We start from the raw sequence: 17,661 nt of genomic DNA, 5'->3' as shown, positions 1-17,661 counted from the left end.
TAACGTATTCTAAGTTTCAATGTCTCTTTTTTAAGGCAGCAGCTCCTCTCAGCAAAAATAGAATTTAGGGAGTGCCAACTAGAGCATCCTGCTGACTGAATCATCTTTACAAATAGTTGTTCTATTTCCAAAGTAAGAATATATTTTTTTCAATCATGCTCAGACATTATGTAGCATGAAGGCATGCGCAGAGAGATAAGTTGCTGTGTTTGTGCCGTTGGTAACTCGAGGCTGAGATTAATAATCTGCTCAGAAAACTATTTCGCGTGCCCACACAGAATTTTATTTTGTATATTTCAGTATTGCTATCTGATGATCCCAAGGGTTCACTCTATTTATATAAAGATTCTTTGCCTTTTTTCCAGAGCCTGAAATGTTTATGTTTTAACACATAATGTTCAAAAACTCCAGTGTGAAAAGCAGAATGTATTTCAGAAAACCTGTTATGTATTTTCTAGGGTTATTTACTAAAAAAAAAAAATTTTCTATCAGATCAGTGTAGGTCAGTGGTCTTCAATGAGGGTAGTGGGGAGGTGATTTCCCACCACCACCCCCAGAGGGCTTTTGGAAATGCCTGAAACACATTTGTGGTTCTCACAACTGGCTTCTAGTATGTAAAAGCAAGGGCTGTTGCAAAGCATCCTACAATGTCCAGGACAACCTCTTACAGCAAAAAATTATCTGGCCCCAAATGTCAGCAGGTGCCACGGCTGAGAGACTCGGTATAGAGTAGCTTGGTTGGGTATCACAACACTGTATTTTATTCCATCCAATGGAGATGTGCCCAAGATATACCAGGACAGCTGCAAGTGGCCTTTGGAATTATGATTCTTTTGTCCTGAGTACAGTGGCCCCCCATATCCACAGTTTCCTGTGGTTTCAGTTACTCACCATCAACTAGGATCCAGGAGCTGATGATCATTCTGAGCACTGGCAGAAAATCAGTAGTAGCCGAGGGCTACATGGCAATGCCCATGTCATTTCCCCCCACTTCATCTCACCAGGGAAGCCCTTTATCCTCTCATATCATCACAAGAAGAAGGGTGAGTATAGTACAATAAGATATTTTGTGAGCAACACAGAGGCCACACTCACATGACTTTTATTATGGTATATTGTTATAATTGTTCTATTTTATATTAGTTATTGTTGCTCATCACTTACTGTGCCTAATTTATAAATTAAACTTCATCCTAGTTTATTTTTATTTTTTTAAAGATTTTATTTATTCATGAGAGACAAAGAGAGACACAGAAGGAGAGAGAGAGGCAGAGACACAGGCAGAGGGAGAAGCAGGCTCCATGCAAGGAGCCTGATGTGGGACTTGATCCCAGGTCTCCAGGATCACACCCTGGGCTGAAGACGGTGCTGAACCGCTTAGCCACCAGGGCTGCCCTTCATTCTAGTTTAATTGATAAACTAAACGTCATATGTACACGAAAAAGCATAGCACACATAGGCTTCAGTACTACCTGCAGTTTCAGGCACCTCCATAGGAGACTTTACATAACCTTTACATAACCACTGTACCAAACCACCCTTCTTTATGTGTCTAAACAATAAAGTGGTATCATCAAGACCACTTAGCACCAGTTGGAGTGGGAGATTAGCTCATATTTCTTATGGCTTCAGTTCAGTATTTAAGGGAATTTGGTGCTTTCCTTGTTAGTCATGGCAACTTTCCTGATTGCCTATTGAGAACAGAGGCAAGAAAATATGTCTTAATATGATAGAATGGGAAAGAAGCTTATCTTTTTTTAAAAAAAAATACTTATTATTTATTCCAACACTGATTTGCAACATGACCTTAGGGAACTCCCTGGCTTTAAAACATTGTGACTCATAAATTCTTGAAGATCTGTCACATGTAGAGAGCACATGCTCTTGCCTCTATCAGTTTACTATTCTGATTCAATTTATTATTCTATGATTTCTTGTTATATATAACATATATTTTAGCCTACCTTTTCTCTCCACCAAGACGGTTTTGATTAGAGAATGAACCCCAAATCCTACTATTGCTTCCTCCAGCAAATCTTATTTCCACTACTTGTACTTCCTTCTCACCTTTAGGGTACCATGAAAGAAGTGATTTGTTTGAGATATAGTCTGGGGGGAGGGGGGCCATCCATAGTGATGTAACTATTCTAGTATTTTTCTTCTTTCTTTCTTCTTTTATAGTAGACAGAACTTGCAAATATGAACTTATCAGTTTTTTTTAATTACCAGTGTCATAACATCAAAATTTCAAGGTAGCAATGATTCAACTTTCTAAATCTAAAATCAAAGTACTTTATACTGTGTAACATGAGTAATTTTAATTAAGATTGTCAGATGTATTTCAAGTCACTTTAAGTGTAAGAAAGTGGAGAAACCAGGCGATGCATGAGGCAGATTATCTTTCCCTCTCTAAACTTGATTTGTAAACTGGAAGCAATAATCATACCTTACAGAGTTGTTGCAAGTTAAAAAGAAGTTAGAAGCCTTCATATTGAAAATAACTGCTGAGGGTTAACATAGATAGATGGTAGGGAAAAAAACACAAGAAAAGAACCATCACTCCTGGACCCAAATTGATGAAATGCTAAAATTCCAAAGAAATTCTAAAAACTTCCCAAGAGAGGAGGAAAACTGACCATATGCCAAGAGATTAAAAGCAAATTGGTTTCAGACTTTACATTAGCAACAGTAGACTCAACTGAGTTAAGTCTTCATTCTGATGGAAATTGACTTTCATTCTTGAATTTTATACCCAGCCAAATAATTGGTAAAGCACAGGGTAAAATAAAAGCATTTCCTGATTTTCAATGATGCAAAAAGTACACTACTCAACAATCTATATGAAAATAGTATCTGAGGGTTGCTCCAGAAATAAAGGGATTTTGAAAATATAGTAACAAAATGCATCAGAAAGAATAAGAATGAAGTTTGACTTAGAAGAGATGAACAAGACTGCAAACAAATTTAAAAGAATCAAATAGATGTCAGTTGGACATTCTCTTTGGAGCACCAAAGATTAGTGGCACAGGATCATGTTACTCTTTCATGGATCCCTTTATGAATAACATTTATGTGATCACAATAATTAGATACTCTTTTGGAATAAGCATCTAGGAGCAAAGCATATAAGCCTTAATTAAAGATTACTGTTTGAATTTAAATGTTATAAACTTTGAAAATAAAAGATTACATGATTAATCAAAAGACAGGTGAGCAATCAATAGTGCAGGTGAGCAAGATAGTGTATTTCAGTAAAAGTCTTAATTTTTTTGTAATAGGAATCATTAGATACTATCTAAAATAGATAATTTAAGAAGTACAGAACTACAGAACTTGATACAGATCCCCATTATCACTATTGCTGTTAATAGTTGGAGGCATTAAGCAATGCAATTTAATAAAATAAACTAGAGGTAAGAATTGGAAAGGAGGTAGAAAAACTGTCACAATTTGTAGATGTCATGTTTATGTAATTATAAAACACCAAAGAGCCTTCTGAAAAAAACTATTGCAAACAATAAATTGGCTCAAGAGTTAGTAGAACTTATCAGAAACCAATAGTCACAATAAAATGTAAAAATGCAATATTTATAAAAATTGCAGAAGATAAATTACCAAGAAGAAACTTAATGAGAAATATGTATAACCTTTACAAGAAAAATTCCAAATTATTCCTCATGGGTGCAAAAGTGAAAAACAAGTAAATAGGAAGACTTAATGACTTACCAAGACTCGATATCACAAAGATGTCAATTCCACCAAACTTAATTTATAAATGTAACATGATCCAAATAAAAATACCAGCTATCCAGGAAAATTCTGATAAAGAGCAGTTATTCATGTGAAATATTGAATTACACTATAAAACTTTAATAATTAAAATAGCATGGGAGTGTGGCATGAATACAAACAGATGAAATAGAAAGAACAAATACTTATACATAGTCCAAAATATATCATAAAATTAGTACATAGGAAAGATGGTATCTCAAAAGAATGGAGTAAGAGAAGACTTTCTCTTTTTTGTTTTATTTTTGTTTTTGTTTTGAGTAGGCTCTACCCTCAACACGGGGCTTGAACTTGACTCTGAGATCAGGAGGTAGATGCTCTACTGACTGAGCCAGCCAGGCCCACCCTGGGATAGAAGAAGACTTTTTAAAAAATTTTTTAAAGATTTTATTTATTTATTCATGAGAGACACAGAGAGAGGCAGAGACACAGGCAGAGAGAGAAGCAGGCTCCTTGCAGGGACCCCAATGTGGGATTTGATCCTGGGACTCCACGACCCCAACCAGAGGCAGACGCTCAACCCCTGAAACCATCTAGGGGTCCTGAGGAAGACTTTGTAATGGGTGTTTTAGGGACAACTGCGTAGCCATCTGGAATGACATAAAAGAGGATCCATACTTCTCGCTGCCTTACGGATAACTCCAAAAAGACTTGAGTAAATGGTTCTTAAAAAAATCAAAAGTAGCAGTTAAAGTACTAAAAGACAACACAGACAATACCTTTTATAACCTTGAAACTCAGAAGCCCTTTCCAAGGATGACTCAAAAACCAGGCACACATGCACACACACACACACACACGAAACAATTTTAACTGTATAAAAATCAGTATTTTCTCAGGGCAAAACTTCATAAGCAAAGTCACAAGACAAATTACAAAGTAGAACAAATATTTCTGACTCATTTCACGAGGAACAGCTAATCTACTCTCAAGTAGATGGTAGTAAGAAAGCAGATGGTAAAAAGTAGAAAACCGGGCAGAGGATATTAACAGGAAGTTCACAGAAAAACAAAAACCTTTAAACATGAACGGCTGCTTAGCCTCACTACAAATAAGAGAAATGAAATTGAAAATGATGTGTTACCAGGTTTCATCTAGCAAATTAGCAAAAATCCAAAATCTGTGGTGAATATCTGAAATGGCAGAAATGTATTCTTGCCAGTGAGGAGTGGAAATGTGCACATCCCCTAGGGGAGTGATTTGTCAATATCTTCCAAAATTAAAAATATACATAGTCTTTGATCCAGTAATAAAATTCTAGGACTCTACCCTACACATACACCTCATATTTAAATGTATGTTTACAAGGTATTTTAAAAAGATTTTATTTATTTATTTGAGCAAGTGGGGTGAGAAGTGGAGGGAGAAGCAGGCTCACTTGCTAAGCAGGGAGCCCCACATGGGGCTTGATCCCGGCCTCCAGGATCATGATCTGAGCAAAAGGCAGACACTTAACCAACTCAGCTACCCAGGCACCCTTACAAGTTGTTTTTTTTTTTAATTCTGATATTTTTTCTATAGCAGAAGAGTAAAACAATATCATTTAGTGAAACACTGGTTAAATAAACTATATCACAGCCATTAGATGGACTGTTATGCAGCTAACAAAAGAGAAATATGGGGAAAAAAAAGAAAAAAGATGTTCTCTTGATATGGAAATATCTTTAGAAAATATTAGTAGTATATCAATCCAATATTCTGTATTTTGTATAAGAAAAGGAGAAATGTGTACATATTTTGGGTTTTGCTCTATCTGCATAAGGAATGGCTAAAAGCATAAAGAAAACAATAAAAGTGGCTGTGCACATTCCTCAAACACTTAAACATGAAATTACCATATGATCTAGCAATTCCACTTCTGGGTATATGTCTAAAAAGGATTAAAAGCAAGGGCACTTGGGTGGCTGAGTTAGTTAAGCACCTGTCTTCAGCTCAGGTCATGATCCCAGGGTCCTGGGATTGAGCCCTGGCTTGGGCTCCCTGCTCAGTGGGAAGCCTGCTTCTCCCTTTCCTTCTGCCCTTCCCCCAGCTTATGCTCTATAAAATAAATAAAATTGGGGATCCGTGGGTGGTTCAGCAGTTTAGCACCTGCCTCGGCCTAGGGCGTGATCCTGGAGACCCGGGATCGAGTCCAAGTCAGGCTCCCTGCATGGAGCTGCTTCTCCCTCTGCCTGTGTCTCTGCCTCTCACTCTCTCTGTGTCTCTCATGCATAAATAAATAAAATCTTTTCTTAAAAAAATAAATAAATAAACATTTTTAGTTTTTTTAAAAAAAGAATTAAAAACAAGAACTTGAACAGATATTTGATTTTTTTTTAATTTATTTTTTAAGTAATCTCTGTATCGACATGGCATTCAAACTCATGACCCCAAGATCAAGAGTTGCATTGCCCACTGACTGAGCCAGCCAGGTGCTGCATGAACAGGTATTTGTGCACAAAGTTTAATACCAGCATCATTCACAATAGCCAAAAGGTGGAAACAATCCAAATGTCCATTGATGGATATGGATAAACAAAATGTGAAGATATACATATCATGGAACATTACTCAGTCTTAAAAATAGATGAAATTCTGACACATACATGCTACAACATGGGTAAATGAAAACACTATGCTAAGTGAAATAAGCTAGACACAAAGGGACAAGTATGTGTGATTCCACTTATACGAGATTCCTAGGGTAGTCAGATTCATAGAGGGAGAAAGCAGAATGGGGGTTGCTAGAGCTGGGGAGAGGGCACAGAGGAAGTTATTATTTAATGGGTACAGACTTTCAGTTGGGGATGATGAAAAAGTCCTAGAGATGGATGGTGGTGATGGTTCTACAAAAACCTGAATGCACTTAATATCATTGAGCTGTATGCTTATAATGGTTAAAATGGTAAATTTTATGTTCTGAATATTGACCACAACAGAGAGATATATCCCCCTGTAGAGTCAGGCAGTAGGCTAGGAGAGACACTACATAAATATACCTTTTGAACTACATATTCCCTAATGACCTGATAAGATCAATAAACACATTCTATGAAAAGCCTAAAGTTTCTTCTTGGATCGCTTCCGTAATTTGATTTTTTTTCTATATGCAAATATTACTTCATTTTGTTTCGATATTTTCAGAACATTTTGATCAATAGTGGATTGATTAAACATCCACACACCAGAATACTAGTGATATTTCCCTCACTTTGATTTATAGATTTGCAGGTTCTGGCCTCCAGAGAAGTGCTTTCAACTCTGATCCTCATGGAGCTGGTTAATGAAATGCCCTGTGCTTGCCCTGCTGTTTCAACCACGTGTCTGGGGGGAAGGTGAGAAAGGGGACAGCTGACACTTCATGTATGCTTCATGCTCCAAGATTACTTGTCAGAGCAAATCCCACCTTGGATATGATGGGGTCCTTGCTTGACCATTCACAAATAGATCCCTCATTTAATTTGCTGTCTTCCCTTGTGCAGGTACCTCCCATGACAGGGAAGCTGAAAGGCAGAGTAAAGTTCCAAATTTTACCTATATGCATCCTTATCCAGAGCTACCCTGAACAATTCCCTTGTAGTGGGATACCCTACTATTGTGGTACCCATTCCACTGGTCAACATCTCCATTGGCCAGAAAGTACTTCCTTATTATTGAGCAGAAATTTGTCTCAATTATATCCACCCATTCGTCCTGCTTTTATTTTCAGGATCCAGAAAACATAAATATAATCCTTCTTCTGTATGATATCACTTCTGATATTTAAAAACCATGGAATCAGACAGTATTTGTCTTTCTGTTACTGGATTATTTCACTTAGCATAATGTTCTCAAGGTTCAGCCATTTTGTAGAAGGATTTCCTTCTTTATTAAGGCTGAATAGTATTCCATTGTGTGCATATATCACATTTTGTTTATCCATTTAGGCATCAATGGACATTCAAGTCATTTCCACCTCTTGGTTATTATAAATACCACTGCAAGGAAAATGGGTATGTAAATTTCTCTTCAAGCTCCTACTTTCAATTCTTTTAGGCATATACCCAGAAGTGAGATTGCTGGGTTATATGGTAATTCTGTGTTTCATTTTGTTTAACAACTTCCATGCTGTTTTCCACAATGGCTGCACCATTTTGCATTCCCACCAACAGAACACAAGGATTCCAATGTTTCCATATCCTCTCCCACATTTGTCATTTTCCGTGTTTCTTTTTTTAAAATAAAGTCTTCCTCATGGGTGTGGGGTGATACATCATTGTGGTTTTGATTTGCATCTCTCTAATGATTAGTGACGCAGAACATCTTTTTATATGCTTGTTGATCATTTGACTATCTGGAGAAATGTCTGTTCAAGTTCTTTATCCAATTTTTAATTAAGGTATTTTGTTGATGTTGTAGAGTTCTTTACATGTTCTGAATGTTAACTCTCAGATGTTTCAAAATTTGCAAATATTTTCTCCTTTGTAGGTTGTCTTTCAAATCTTTTGACTGTTTCCTTTTCTTGGATATGATACTGAAAGCACAGCAACAAGTCACAAATAGACAAATTGGACTACACATGACTTTAAAAAAAAAAAAAAACATCACATCTGCCCAGTCATCAACCTGTGTCAACTCTCCTCTATCAGTCTCTCATTTACTCTCTCTCCACCTCTCTCTCATGCACACATACACACGCACGCTCATTCATATTTAGCATGGTTATGATATTCTCTAGCCTCTAAATATCCAGTTGATTTATAATTCCCTTTCTTCACTGCTATCATCTGAGAAATTGGGGCTCTCTGGGGTCACCTTTGGAAACCATTCCTGAAGAGTTGCCTGGTTCTTGTTATCTTTGCCTAAGCTCTTATGTCCATTCCATGTATCCAGAATTATTTCATCTCATCCAGTGCCACAAAACTGTTCACAGTTGTCTGAAATGCAACAACTAATATATATTACTCTGCTTTGAGTACAAAACACTTTTTTTTTAATTTTACGGGTGCCAAGAGACACATTCATTTAATATTGAAATTTATGATGGAGTCAGAAAAACAGCAAAGTGAATTTTTAGTTCTTTTTGAACTTCTTCTGTTAGAGCATTGGTTGCAGCAGGTTTTCATTAGCATTTAAATTAATGTCTTTTTAAAAGTTCTATTCCAAAATGAATGATCTCTTTTATGATGTTTATCTAAATTTATCAAATATACCAAAATATGCAACTTCAGAAATGAATTTTGTGTTCCAGTTGCTGAATCTTGATATTTAGCCATTTGTTATTATGTAGTAGCAACATGTAAAGGGTCTTACCAGGATCATCACAGGAGGTACTTTCCCTATACACTGAGCACTTTCACCCTGTCTTTTTCTGTAACTCCCCTACCTAGAAAGTTTCTGTGAATTCAGTCCCATTCCTTACATCAATGGTGCTAAAGACAGAAGCCCATGGTAGCAATGGTGCTACAAACAGAAGTTTATATACAGTGTGACTAAATATTTAAAGTTATAAATCAAGCTATAAAATGTGTCCATCCAATCATCTTTATTTCCACATTCTGTATTTGCTAATTTGCCTACCATCTAAAATTTATTTGTAACCCCAAATCAATGCTTTCAGTGCTTTCACGTCATTTGTGGACATGAATAGAGAGGCAAGAAATTTGAGTTGCCTGACATGCATATTTCTAGCTGAGACTGAACAAGGTAATTCTCTGCCATCTTGTTTCAGCTCTCAAAGGACAAGTGTCCTTTTCTCAGTCTTCTTAGAGCCATGTTTTTCACATTTTTGTGCTTTTTGTTGGCAATTTCATTGTTTAACATGGCTTCCAGGCATCATGCTGAGGTGCTGTCTAGTGCTCCTAAGTACAAGAGAGCTATGATGTGTCTTAAAAAACATATTTTGAAGAGTTTCTTTCAGGCATGAGTCTTAGTGCTGTTGGCCATAGTTCAATGTTAATGAATCAACAACATACATTAAATAAGGTGTTCTTCAACAGAAACACTTGTAAAACAAGATTATATGTTGTTTGGTTGACAAAAGTGTTGTGACCAGAGGATCGCAGGAATCTACCCATCTATTTCCCCAAGGACAAGATTCAGTATTTGCTGATTCAGTGACTTTACAAAACTATCACAAATAGTAAGAATCAACTATACTAGCATCATACCTTAACAAATATATATGCAAATGACAAAGCAAAAGAAGATATGCAAAACTATGGTTTTTAGATGACTAAAATTTTTACCTAAAATATCAAAAGAAATACCCAAGAAAGTGAAATTCAGATTTTTATGAATGTCTTGGTATCCTGTAGATAGGTTGGTAAATGCTTGGAAGAGCACTAAAGACATATGTATTTCATGCATTATTATATATATATATATATGTTCTATATATTTTCTTTTTCTTGCCTTCATTTCAGCAGACAGTAATAAGATTTTATATAATTTGATTTATGCCCAAGACTAAGCCAAAGGATTAAAAATGTAATTGCAGGCAATTATATGCAAACTATGAATATATTTTTATCTAAAAGCAAATAGAAATAAATGTTTCAATTAAAATTATTTTAAAAAATAAAATTATTTTCATACATTTTAAAGTTATTTTTTTCTAAATTATTTTCAATTAACTATTCAAATTAAAAGAAAAATAGAGGGATGCCTGGGTGGCTTAGTGGTTGGGCATCTGCCTTTGGCTCAAGGCATGATCCTGGAGTCCTGGGATGGAGCCCCACATCGGGCTCCCTGCATGGAGCCTGCTTCTCCCTCTTCCTATGTCTCTGCCTCTCTCTGTCTCTCATGAATAAACAAATGAAATCTTAAAAAAAGAAAAAAGAAAAGAAAAATAGAAGCTATGATTTATGAAACCAACATGTATGATAAAATTAAATAGAAATGATTATCAACAACTAATTATTAAATAAATTTTTTAATTGAGCTTTAAAATTTATTAAATGTTTTTATAAAAACTATTCATAATTGTGTCTTTCAATATCCGTCTAATTGCCAGCATAAAGAAAGTACCCAGGCTCCTCTACAACTAAAATAAATTTAAAATAATATGAATTGTTTAGCATAACAAAATGTCTCTCAGCCACCATGTGCAACTGGTCTGAATTAAATCTTTTCTCCTGGTCCTGGTCTTCTTTAGTACAGCAGGAGACACTTACTGTCTTGAGTACAGAATTAGGTAATATCGTGACATGTTTGACACTGCCCATACGACTCTCCGAGGCCATCTAACTTGAATTAATGCCTGCTCCACTGACTGACCAAGATCTTTTGCCTCCTCCCACCTTCTCCTGACTTGAAGCAACTCCTTTCTTTTTGTAACTGATTTTCTTGCTCCTTCCACCTTGGACAACCAATTCAAATTTTCTAAATCAAGTTTCTAAATTTAACAGCATGTCCTCTGTCCTAGGGCCAATCACATTAATGACAACAATACAAGTTTGCATTTATCAAGTGCTTGCTAAGACCAGGCATGGTTCCAAGCATGGAATGTATGAACTTTAGACATATGAACTAATTTGTCCTCACAGTGAGCCCGTGCTGTGGGTACAGCTTTACCAGAGAGGAAACTGAGGCACAGGGAAGTTAAGTAAATTGCCAAAGTAAGGGTATGCAGGGAGTCTGACTGCAGTCCAAATTATTCCTCAATCCACTACATGATACTATGGGAGATGGAGAAATGGTACTTCTTATGTGTTACCGGTAGGTTTGTTTGGCTTATTTTACAGGAAAAATAGATTTTCTTGCAAATTGGTTGAAAGTGATATTTACAAGAAAAAGCATTGTATATGTTCATTCACTGTTTTCCCTTCTCAGAGATGGCCATCACTGATGCCATTAACACTAGAACTGCCTAATATCTGGCACTCCTTGTTAACACTTTTCCCAGATGGCCCCATATGCTCATATAGACTAGTGGACAGAATAGTCCAAAAGATGGAGAAGAATTCATGCAATCACGTGTCAAAAATCTGCAAAGAACTTATCAACATCAGGGATATGTTTGCAATGCCCCCCAGTGTCACAGCCACCAGCTAAGAAACAGTTAATTCACCACCCCCTCCAAGGTCACCTTGAATGTCAATGGAAGTGCTGGGCATAGAGCCCAGGCCTCTGGCTCCTCTCTCTGGGTTTCAGAAAGCAAACCACTTTCTGACATTTAATCGGTGAGACATTTTGTTTGTGTTAAAGCATTCCCTTGCAATATTTGCAACCCAAACACTATAGCATGGAGCCAGTGTCTGAGAAACTGGGAAGAAAATCCGACCCAAAGCCAAAGTGCCAGTCCCAGATGCAGGAAGTATAGAGCTAAATCTAGCCAGGTTCAATAAATGATGGCATAAAAAAATCATCTTTAAGGTTTTCTCTGCCGAATCACCACCATTAATACAGGGCAAATAACATTACAATAGATATCGTCATCATAATAAGATTCTTGATCTTCCGCTGATGGCACTCTTATTCCAAGCAATATTCAATGCAACCAAACTCTAGGGCGTTCTCTGAGAATTTGCTGTAATGGAGTTTGGCCTGTACTCTAATGGGGTACCATCATACATCTTAAAGAGTTGAGGACTGTACAACAGAAAGAGGACCTTCTATTAATAGGAGGGAGAACTGCATGGTCCATTTCCCAGAAGCCAGCTAGCTGGGCCAAGTACAAAGCAAGAGAACTATCAAGAAGAATTGATATTTTAAGCCAGGAGCATCTGGTTCAGCTTCTCTACTACTATAGATGGGTCTGCATCCTACTCATCCTGGGTGGAAAAACAAACCGAACAAATTGACAAGCCTTCAAAGGCAGAGTAATGTCCCCTTATTTCTACAGCTCCCCCATCTTCACTTTGGAAACTGACCCTGACAATCCAGTTTTCAAAGGAAGCTTCTTCCCAGTATTCCCACTCCTCAACACTGGCCAAGTGCTCAGTCCTCTTGGCCATCACAGAAAGGGTCCTTCTGGTATACCATCCAGACCATGGGAAGATACATGGAAATACCTGGGGGCTTCGATTGCTTACGTGGAAATCACTGTTGCTTTCCTCTGCTCTCACATGGACGCTCTGCCAAGTTCCTGACTTTTTGTATGCAAGGGACTCGGCTAGGTCCTTCATCACTGCCAAACTGGCCTTTGAGCCCCAAGATATGCGACCTTTGGTCTGTGAAAATGGCCATTATCTCCTCAGTTCCTGAAAGACTTTGGAGGACTTTCTCACTCATCCAATTTGGAGTAAAAGTAACTTGTATGTGTGACATCCCAGACTGGGTCACTCTTGGCTTTTCCTGTCTATCATCTAACTCAGTAATGTTAAGTAGGAACACTCACACAAGCACATACCTAAAAAGTGGGCAGTGCGCTCAGCAATCCCTTTTCAATGAGCCATGCTCATTCTACACCAGATTTGTCTGCCTGATGCCCCATTGGGCATCAATTTGTGCCCCATTAAATTGAAGTCAGACTTCAGGCTGTCCATCTAGGACTTTTCATTAGTCCTCTTAGAGGTTGTTTCAGTGGCCGTCCTTGGATCATTCTAATTTGATTCTCTGTGCACTTTCTGTTTGAGGCAAAGGTCAGTTTGTAAGTCTCCAGAAGAACAAAATGTGTTTCTCACGTGGGATAAACTGACAACACAGCCTGGACAATTTTCTACTCAAAAGTAGCAGAATTTTGTAATAGCTTTCTGTTTCAGATTAGCCATGGGACTATCATCTCATATTAAATAAGAGACTGAAAATCTTTCCTGGTTTCTTTCTTCTTCCATCTTTCTTTCTTTCTTTCTTTCTTTCTTTCTTTCTTTCTTTCTTTCTTTCTTTCTTTCTTTCTTCTTCTCTTTCTTTCTTTCTCTCTTTTCTTTCTTTTGTTTCCTTCCTTCCTTCCTTCCTTCCTTCCTTCCTTCCTTCCTTCCTTCTTCCTCTCCCCCTCATCCCCTTCCTTTCTTCCTTCTTTCCTTCTTTTTCCAAAAGTGAATGACCACTATGAGTTGAGCACTGAGAAAGCAGTCAATTACAATACCAGGCAGTGACTGCTATCCTAGGAATAAGCACACAGCTATGTTAGAAAGACCTCATCATACCTTTTAAGATAAAAAAAAATAAAATTTTTACATGTAATGTTATAAAATGTTATTTTATAACAAAGTGCAACTATCTATTGAAATCATCATAAATAATTTATTCTCTTAAATAATTTATATTCCCTGTAATGTACCTCTATGAATTATGTTCACAGGCTGATTGAATTAAAAGCTGTCATATCTCATGCCAATCTATTACTTAGGTAATAACTGAAAGTAATATACTTAGGTACTCTATACATGTGTGTGTATCCTAATATCTTTATAATCACATCCACATATCTATACCTATGTAGGCACACATGTATGTGTGTTTACGCTAATATTTAGAAAGAAATCAAAATGTCTTAACAAACACATATTGGTATAATTATAAATAGGTAAATATATAATATTTCTTTGAAGGGCACTATCATGGCCTCAGTAATCATTTAAATGATTCCGTTGATAGAATATGCTATTTGTTAGATGGCTCATCATTCTGAGAGCACATCCAAAGTGCACTTGCAGGTAATCAGACATTGTGGATGACTCTCTCAAGGTCTTCTCATGGTGCATGAGGACATCTTTTGAATGAGGGAATCTGAGCCTTAGTCATCTATGCTTGAGATTAATAGTTTAGGTTGGAACATTGATTCTAGATTAGAATATTGATTCTAAGAATGTATAGAACTAGAAAAAGAATTTATATACATATATTATTTATAACTTATTTATATTTATGTTTATACATATATTTGTGAGTATTTAGTGACTTTCATTATTACTATTGCTCATTTTGTTTTAAATAAAGTTCACCCAGGAGGTATGCAGGTATATCTAATATGAGTAACTGACTGGCCTAAATGACATTGTAAATTTCAGCCAAAAGGCAATCCTTACCTTTTCCAAGCTCATATATTTGATTTTCCTCAACATATTTTTCCTTTCCTTAGATGTCAACCTGCACCTCTGCTAATAATAGCAAATTGAAACTTTTCTCCATAAATGCATTATTTTAAAAATCTAAACATCCAGCCCACTTTGAGAATATTTAACCAGTCTCTCTGAAATGTACTTAAGATAATTCAATAAGTTTTACAAATCTCGTTATTTTGATACTTCATGACATCTAATTTTATATTTCATAAAATAAATAAGATCATCCAAAAGTATTCTTCGAGGAGAAAAGCTTAAAAGGATTTGGGGAGAAATATAGTACTTTCTGTAAAAGGTGCTTACAGAAAATATTTCTTTTTTTTTTTAATTTTTTTATTTATGATAGTCACAGAGAGAGAGAGAGAGAGAGAGAGGCAGAGACACAGGCAGAGGGAGAAGCAGGCTCCATGCACCGGGAGCCCGATGTGGGATTCGATCCCGGGTCTCCAGGATCGCGCCCTGGGCCAAAGGCAGGCGCCAAACCGCTGCGCCACCCAGGGATCCCCCAGAAAATATTTCTTTTTTATGACATTTTATTTTTATCAAGGCAACATAAACACACTCAAATAGTAATATGTTTATAATGAACATCACTCTTCCCCAAACCCCAACAACACTTTCAACTTTTTCATTGCATCTCTGGTATTTACATTCATATTGCTAAATAACATACTTTCTTGGAGATTTCTCCATTTACCAATTTTAGAATTATTTATTAACTTTCTATTACAGTAGCTCAGGATTAGCTCTCTTATGTCAACATCACCTCTTCCTCCTGTCTCATTCCCAATAAAGATAAAATGTTTATCTAATCAATGCTCAACACTTATATTGTTTTGACTATACAAATATGGTTAATTTCTGAGCCAAGATTATGTTTCCTTTTTCAGGCAATGATAGTGATAAACTCACTTTTTTATTGCTTAGTTTTCTATATACCAAATTCCTCTCCAGTGCTCCAACAGATTGAACCATTGGCTTAATCATTCATTCGATGAATATTTACTGAGCAATGGCTCTGTGTAGGGCACCATTCTACTTCCTGCAGACTCAGCAGTGGACAAAACGAACAACCATCTCTGCTTTTCTGATAGCTTCAAATTCTAGTGGGCAAAAGGTAAGCAATTTAAAGTAGACATAGTGATTAAGTTTTATATTGTTTTAGAATATGGAATATGCTCTGGAGAAAAATTAGAGCACATTGTAGAGATGAGTGCAATCCCATTTTCAGTAGGAATGGGGAAGTGGAATTGCTGGAGGAGGTTCTGTGATTTGAAATTGGTGGGCAGAGAAGCCCTCACTGAGGTTACATTTGAGCAAAGAATTAAAGGAAGTGAAAAATATGAGCCAGATGAGTACGGGGGTTGTGAGGGATATTCCATGCAGAGGCAGCAACAGGGGCAACTAGAACCCATGGGAAGGGACGTACCTGGAGTATTTAAGGACCCATAAGGGCACTATGATTGCCAGGACAAGGAAGAATGTGAGGGGAGATCACTGGGGTCAGATTATACTCTATTTACAGGTCTTTATAAAGGCTTTGTTTTTTTTTTTTATGTTGAGGTAACCTAAAGGTTTTGTTTTAGCTCCAAACAAAAGTTATTTCATCTGAAGGCAGTATTAATTTATTTTTTTTACCTAACTGAGTACAGCTACTTCAGATAGGTCCACATAGTCAATGGATCCAATAAATGGATAATAACTAGTCTATATTACAAGTGCCAAAGACCCAAAAGTTCTATTTATGGCCACAGAGGAGGCAGTGAGCTCAGTAGACAGGAATGCTGATTCACTCAGCCACATGGGTCTTTGGGTGGCGTAGGTAGGGAGTGTCAGTTATGTTCCTTGGGCCTTCAGTCACAACATCATATATGTCATTTCTCTCGTCTTTCTAAATGAGGCCATCCTGCTAGATACACAGTTATTTTCTCCTCAGCACAGACCTTGAACTTTACCCTTCCTAATGGAAGCTCTATTCGTACCGTCAAACTCAAATTATACCCCTTAAAGTGCAAAGCAGATGAAATCTATTTCAGACTGTCTTCTAGAGCAAAACAAAAGCTATCTCTCTTGGTGAGAGAAACATTTCTCCATCTCCTCTGCTTTAATTGGTGCTGCTAAATACATCAAAAGTTATTGTTCTGGACGTAGGGTCAGTATCACATAAAGAAGGTAGTCCTAAGAAGCCAGCATGAAGGCATAACAGCAGAAAATTAGCCTCCTAGCTTCTCAATGTTTCTGTTGATCCAATAAGGAATCTTTGCAGAACAGCGTCAGAAAAATGCCAACACAGTGCAATGCTACCTTCATACGTGTCACTGGAGTTAACCTCTGATGCTGTGATGGCGCAAGATCTGTCAATCATTTACCCCAGCTTCCAGAAGATCAATGGGAGTTGGTTTTGCAACAGTAAGTATGCAGCAAGGTGGGGTCTTAAGTTGGTGTCAGAATAGAACTCAGCAAACCGGTGCCCCAATCCTTGCTCTGCTAATAGATAGAATGCATCTTTCCCCCCCAAAAAACAGAATGGTTGACATTCTCCCTCCAAGTCCACAAAAAATATGACCCAATGATTTGTCCTGGATGCTCCAAACTTCTACCCATACATTTTTCGGGTAAGCTTCCAACTTTACGATATCAAAACAGTTAGCTCTTCAATAATCCTGAGAGAGGGGTTATTTGTAAGGCAATTCTCAGAAAGGACATATTTGGAAATAGAACAGAATAGCGATTAATATCCAAGAGTCTGCTTCCAATCCTACTCTGGGCAGCATAGATGTTAGTGTAAGGCAGGCTCGTCTTGGCCTCTGTCCAAGGAGTTCATTCCTGTGAATCCTGGGAAAGACCTTGTTATAACAAAGCTCTTGTATAGCAGAGACCCTACTAGGAAGGGTGACCTCAAGGCTTC

The 17,661-nt window shown here is 37.0% G+C and overlaps 1 long non-coding RNA gene across 5 annotated transcripts in view; it reads left to right on the top strand.

Moving 5' to 3' along the window:
- The first annotated feature begins 15,788 nt into the window (after positions 1–15,788).
- The window catches only part of LOC121500153, a 55,792-nt gene continuing 53,919 nt past the window's right edge, over positions 15,789–17,661 (top strand). For all 5 annotated transcript variants that reach the window (XR_005990317.1, XR_005990318.1, XR_005990315.1 and 2 more), the window contains exons 1-2: positions 15,789–15,870; positions 17,008–17,162. This is a non-coding gene — a long non-coding RNA (uncharacterized LOC121500153). The remainder of the gene's footprint in view (positions 15,871–17,007; positions 17,163–17,661) is intronic.

Source organism: Vulpes lagopus, chromosome 10 (genome assembly GCF_018345385.1).
Source record: "Vulpes lagopus strain Blue_001 chromosome 10, ASM1834538v1, whole genome shotgun sequence".
NCBI classification, from domain to species: Eukaryota; Metazoa; Chordata; class Mammalia; order Carnivora; family Canidae; genus Vulpes; species Vulpes lagopus.
The sequence above is the reverse complement of the archived record's forward strand: the minus strand, read 5'-3'. Positions and strand labels throughout refer to the sequence as shown.